This window comes from Psammomys obesus, unplaced genomic scaffold, assembly GCF_907164565.1.
Source record: "Psammomys obesus unplaced genomic scaffold, mPsaObe1.curated_primary_1811, whole genome shotgun sequence".
Lineage (NCBI taxonomy): Eukaryota > Metazoa > Chordata > Mammalia > Rodentia > Muridae > Psammomys > Psammomys obesus.
This window is the reverse complement of record NW_026596051.1, coordinates 21,723,200-21,730,011: the sequence shown is the minus strand read 5'-3', so window position 1 is coordinate 21,730,011 and position 6,812 is coordinate 21,723,200. Positions and strand designations below refer to the sequence as shown.

Genomic DNA, 6,812 nt, shown 5'->3' with positions numbered 1-6,812 from the left:
GTTCTCTTTGGAAGTACACAGGCCAAAATTAGAATGAGACAGAAAAGATTAGCATGGACCCTGAGCAAGGATGATATGAAAATTTGTGAAGAATTCCATATTTTGAAAAAAATGAAAAGAAAAGAATTTATAGCTTTAACTGCACACATTAGCAAAGAGCACCCCACCATTAAGCATTATACCTTCTACCACAAACTAGGAAGAAAGCATAAAGTAAGCCGAAAGGATAAAAATAGTAAGGGACAGAATTAAATAAATTTTAAAATAATGAAGCCAGTAGAGTTTTATTACCCTAAATGTTGACAGTCCTTTCAAAACAAATAAGCAACCAAACACACAAACTACTAACAGAACAAGAGAATAAACAACACAACAGAGTCCATAGATGCTGATGACATAAGACAGGAGTATCAGAAACTCAGTTAAATGAACGAGGTGGGAAGCTGTAGCTTCACCCACAGAACAAACAGAAAAAGAAATGTAGACACTTAAAGAGGAATAAAAAAATAGAAGCTTTGCCACAAAAAGCTGTACTCTAGACCAAGAAGATCCTATCAATTAAAGAAACAATACCAAAGAGAAAAAGAAAGTGACTCTTTTTATGAGTCTAGTAATAATCATAACTGGATGAGCAAATAAGTAAACAAGAGCCCCTCCATTGTCTCCAGGAGTCAGGGACAGCCTGGACTATCCATCAACCACCTGGCATAAAACCTTCCCCAGAGACCTATAAGAAAAAAACTCACCCTCCCCACTCCCCATCCCCTGCCTCATAGACCTGAACCTGCTCAGGGCCCATGGCCTACCATCTGTCTGTCTATTGCATTCATAACTCTTCTACTAATCTCTTACCCAACATGACAACCTGCTTCAGTGCAGCACCCCCCACTGAACTCCAAACCTCAAGCTTCCCCCAGGCACATAAGAACAAGCCATCTAACAGCTGCAAAGCATGGGCTCTCTTTTCAAACGCATGTGAAGTGTCCTCTAGGCTGGATCACACATGAGGCCACAAGACAATTTTAAACAAAGTTAAGATTTAAATCATGTGGAATTTCCTCTCTGGCTGCAATGGAACCCATCTAGGAATCTATGACAAAAGAGAAAAAAAAAAAAAAAGGGACTCACAGACATGTGACAATTAAGCAACTTGCTTTTTTTTTTTTTTTTTTTTTTAGCAAGTTTAGATCATTTTAAATTTATTTGTTTTTATTTTCTTACAGGTATTGTGTACTGAGCACATCCCACCCAACCCTGTTCCTCCATTCTCCCCTTTCCACCCTGCTGCCTCCAGTTAGCACCCTCCATCTAGACAGTTTCTTTCCCACTTTCATTAATATAAAAAGAAAAAAAGGTGATTTTTATGTTACCATTCACAAGTAAGAGGGAACTTAATGGCTTTTGTCTTTCTGAGACTGGCTTGCTTTGCTTAATACAGTTGTCCCCAGTTGAATCAATTTTCCTGTAAATGATGTCAGTTCATTCTTCTTGTGACAGAAAAGACTCTTACTGTGTGCATGTACCACATTTCCCTAATCCGTTCCTCTACCAGACACCTAGATTGGCTCAGTGGCCTAGCTATAGGTCAAAGAAGCGAATCATAAGAGAACTGGAATACTAATCTGAAAGCAGATGAGAACAAAGATGCACATACCCAAATTATAGATTGTGCCAAACGCAGTATTAAGAAGAAAGAATGTAGAAAGAAATGCTAGCATTCAAAGGAAAATCAAAACTGAACAACTCACAAAGCTAGGAAGAGGACAGACTTAACCAAAGACAATAGAAGACTTGATCAGAAATTGAAACCACACACACACACAAAAAAAAAAAAAAAGACAGAAAAAGTCATAAAACCAACAGTTGTTTCTCTTAACAAAATTGATGAACTATTAGCTATGTAAATGAAGACAATGGAAGAGCATTGAACTTAAAGCAGAAAAGAAATGGAGTCTACGACAGTAGTGTTACAGAAACAGGGATCTTGAGAGGGCTCACATTTTGATTTCTCTCCCCCTTATGAAGCCATCAGGATGCAGTCATGGTGGACACACCTATATTAGTTAGGGTCCTCTAGAACAGTGGTTCTCTACCTTCTTAATGCCGCAAGTCTTTAATACAGTTCCCCATGTCATGAGGACCCCCAACCATACAATTATTTTGTTGCTATTTCATAATTGTAATTTTGCTACTATTATGAATCATGATGTGATATGCAGGATATCTGTGAAACAATCCTGTGAAAGGGTTGTTGAACTCCCCAAAAGGGTTGCAACCCACAGATTGATAACTGCTGCTCTAGAAGAACATAGCTAATAGAACATATGTGTGTATGTATGTATGTGTATATATATATATATAAAGGAGACTCATTAGAATGACTTATGGGCTGTCATCCAGCTAGTCCAACAATGGCTGTCTACAAATGAAAAGAATCCAGTAGGTTTTCAGGCTGCGTGTCTCAGCTGGTCTAGATCACACACTAGAATCCTGAAGAAGTAGGTTCAAAGGATGCCCTTGCTAACAAGAGTGAGAGGCAAGCAGACAAAGAGAGAGAGCTTCCTCTTTCCATGTCCTTCATATAGGCTGCCAGTAGAAGGTGTGTCCCGATTAAAGGTGACTTTTCCTAACTCAAAAGATCCATACTAAAGGTAGGTCTTCCCACTTCAAATTATTTAATCAAGGAAAAAGAACACATCAGAGGTGTACCTAGCTGCTTCAGTTTTAGTTAATTCCAGATGTAGTTGAGTTGACAACCAAGAACAGCCATAACAACACCCCAACACCTTGTTAAGTTTAATCACCTCCCAGAATTGCCACTTTTAAGCACCATATTTAAGTGTCTAATGTCTTAATACCTCACAATGAGTATTAAATTTCAACACACAGCTGCTGCATGTCATACTCAAACCACACCCAGCTACAGCAGGGACATTTCTAGAGACTTGAAGGTAGGGCAGACATCAAACATGTACATTCTGGGAGCAAGAGCAGCTCAGTCAGAGAGAACAGCCAATGTGAATACCCTGAGGCAGATACATGCTAAGGAAACTTACACACCAACCTAGAGAACAGGACACAAGCCTTCTCTCACCAATCCAAGTGCTCTGTCCGTATGTCTTTCTCTCTCCCAAACACATGCACACACGCATACAAGCATGCACACACACATGCACACACAAACACATACACACATTTGCATATAGTCTGTACAGTCCTATTCCCTTCTCTCATTTTTCTTTCTCAGTGACATTTATCCCTTTTCTAGGATGACTGACTTATCCCAGCTTGCCTAAGATTTCCCCACTTTCAGCACTGAAGTCTAGTGTATGAGAAGTCTCTGAATCACAGGCGGCCAGAGGCAGTGGTCCCCAAATTTCAACACTATTAATGATTTGTCTATTGTATATTTCCTGGCTTTCCTGTGCAAAACACAAGTGGGGGGGGTAACAATGATTGATTATTTTATCCAAGTGTCTCAATGGGGCCTTGGCACATAGTAGGCACTCTATAATATTTATTGAATGAATGAACAGTGGGTAGGAGAATAAAAGATCAGAAAGGTGACATGAACCAGGTCATGTGGAGTTTTGCTGGCACTGTGAAGACCTTGAACCTGATTTGAGTAGGGTGGGAGACTCCTAGGGAGATGCAGACATAAGCACATTTCAGCCTTTCAGAAATGACTCTCAAGGGAAGTCACTGAGGAGACCCCAAATAAGCTGGCAGGTGATGTTGTCTCTGGCTAGGGTTCACCAGCAAAGGGGAGAAGAGGCCACACATTTCCAAAGCGAGGTCTACTAAGAGCAGCACCAAAAACATTGCTAAGGGTGGATATGGGATTTATTCTCAGAGGGGGAGTGTGTAGGTAGCTTTGACTCAGGCACAGGGTTGCTGGGAGATGAAAGAACTAGAGCTGGGCGTGTCACACCTTATAGTTTGGAGACAAATGGATTCTCTGCTGCCTTGCAGCTCCCTTTACCTAACACTGTGCCCAGCACTGGAACAACCTGCCCATCTTTAGCAGCTCATGGTGGTCTCTCTCCCGCCTTGCTGAGAATTATAAGTCACTGATAAAGAGAACACAGCAGTAATTTTAAAAGATGCCAGATCAAATCAGCAGTCTCTTAGGCCCTGGCTTGAGAAGTTAAAAACATGTTTCCTATAAAGAATTAATGTCAAAGAATCTCCAAGAAAAAGTGGTGGAATAAAAGAGGCTTTTGGCAAGTGGGGTACAAGCCAACGCTGTCTTAGAACATTTCCTTTGAGACAGGGTCTCATTATGTAGCTCTGGATATTCTGAAACTTACTATATAAATTAGTCAGGCCTTGACCCCACAGAGATCCACCTGCTTCTGCCTCATAAGTGCTGGGATTAAAGGCATGTGCTACTATGCCCAGCTTAGAAAAAAAATTTAAAATACAAAGCCACTGTAAGTAAAATGTAGTAGAAAATCCACAAACAAAGAAACTGAGTATGTGATAGAGTACTACATGTCAGAGGGAGAAGAGGTTTAATCTAAATAAACATGTCTGGAATGACTGACTATCAATGATGGGGAAGAGAAGACAGCTTTCCTTTCATCTATATAAAAAGTAGCCTTGTGGCAACTACATATACACTGATTAAAATGTAGCAATAGGAAGTGGGGTACAGCTGAATGATGGAGCACTAACAACCTAGGTTTGATCCCCAGAACCAGGAGAAAAAGTGAAGGGAGGCGGGCGGCAGGGGAAGGAGAGATGAATGGCAGGTGAAAAAAAACCTGAGAAAATACTACTTTCCTGGAAAATGCCTCTGGCATTTGTATTAGTGTGTGTGCTTTGAGGAGACTTATCAAGCAAGACAGGAAACTCAAAAAGCAGAGCCTAGGAAAGAAACATTTGACTAAGCAGTGAATGTTTGAAATTCAACGTAAGAGACAATAAGCATAGTCAGAAGACAGAACAGTGATATGAGATGAGCAAAGCAGCTCTTGTATCACCCCTTCTCTCTCTCTCTCTCTCTCTCTCTCTCACACACACACACACACACACACACACACACACACACACACACACACACACACAGAGCTTCTATAAAGAAGCCCTGATAAAAGCTAGTCAAAGTGTAAGACTCACCAGAAAAGGGAAGCCTGCTGTTCCCGGACAGATGCAGCAAGCACAGGTTCAGGATAAACAGGGATGTGCCTGTTAAATCAGGAATGGCTCTCACTGTGTTGACCCAACAAGTATCAAGAAGTTCAGAAGATGTGTTGGGAGTGACAGGTGGGTAAGATGGTATGCTGTATAAGTTTGTCCTAACAGTGGACATTAGAATTATTGCAATTAAAAAAAAAAGAATTATTGCAATTATTTGGAAATTAATCTGACAAACTCACTAAAATTAAAATATATGTTTCCTCTTACAATTTCTGCTTCCGAAAAGTTAGTCCATAAAATTAGAGATGTATAAAATTAAAATCGTAGTTACTGAGGTAGGAAGAATACAGAGTGATGTTTACCGAGGTAGGAAGACTACCAAGAGTGGTTACTTTCTTCATCACAGAGATCACATAGGTGTATGACAAAAAGCGACTTCCCAGGAGAAAGGTTTGGGCTTGTGGTTCAAGGAATAAAGTCCACCTCATGACAGAGAAAGCATGGGGAAAGGGGACATGAGCTGGCTGGTCACACTGTGTCCAATCAGGAAACAGAGAGACCTGAAGGCAGTGCTCCTCTGTCTTTCTCTCTTTTCCACATTATTCATTCTGGTCTCCAGCCCTTGGGATGATGCCCCACACATCATCCAAGGGACCTTCGCTCCTATGTCAAACCACTCTGGAAATACCCTCACAGAAGTACCTAGAGACATGTCTCCCAGATGATTCTAAATGCAATCAGGTTGACAATGAAGATAGGCCATCACATGTGTTCATTAAAGTGTTATCTGCCCATAGAAATACATAAATAAAAAACTTAGGAAAAGTTTTATTAAGGTGTGGTGGTGCTTTAGTCTTATCACTCAGGAAGCAGAGGCAGGTTAAACCTATAAATTCAAGACTAGCCTGGTTTACATAAGGAGTTCCATGACAGCCAAAACTATGTAAAGAGACACTGTCTCAAAAAGCAAACAAACAATAACAAAAGAGTGGTTAAATTAACTGGAATGTACCCATGCTTCGAAACCATGGGGCTATTTAATAGGATTTGGGGGATTATATCCCTTTTCCTAGACCTGTAATAGTACGTTAAATAATGAAAGCATCTTGTAGAAGTATATCAAGTTATCCTATGCTTATAGAAGAACAATGTTCTGGAATGTATATCTATATTTTTTAATTTTTATATTAGAGCAACATAGGAATACACTAGATTATTATACACAAAAATGATTTCAAAATGGGTATCCTATGAATTGGAAAAAATATTCTAAAACATATGCCTGAGATAGAGTTAATATCTAAGATTATAAAAAGCCCTCACAAGTCAGCAGTGTAAACAAATAAACCAACTGAAAAATGAGCTAAAGATCCAGAAGTTTCTCAAATGAAGATAAACAACTGGCCATGGATAGATACACAAAAAGGTACTCAGTACTGCTGGTTACGGGGAAACATACATCAAACCAAATGCCACTCCATACTCCCTAGGAAGACTATTAGCAAAAGGACAACAAATAATAAATGTTTTTCCTTCTTTATGGCTGATGGGAATGTAGGCTGCCATAGCCACAATGGAAAACAGTATAGTGATTTCTAAAGAAATAAAAAGTAGAATTCACATGATTCAGCAGTGTTTCTTCTGAGTATATAACTAATGGAGATGACAAT

General features: G+C 39.7%; 1 non-coding gene across 1 annotated transcript; it reads left to right on the top strand.

Moving 5' to 3' along the window:
* On the top strand, positions 1–105 carry LOC129689191 (U6 spliceosomal RNA). Its single transcript, XR_008722059.1, has one exon. It is a non-coding gene; the product is annotated as a U6 spliceosomal RNA (small nuclear RNA).
* Positions 106–6,812: the final 6,707 nt, after the last annotated feature.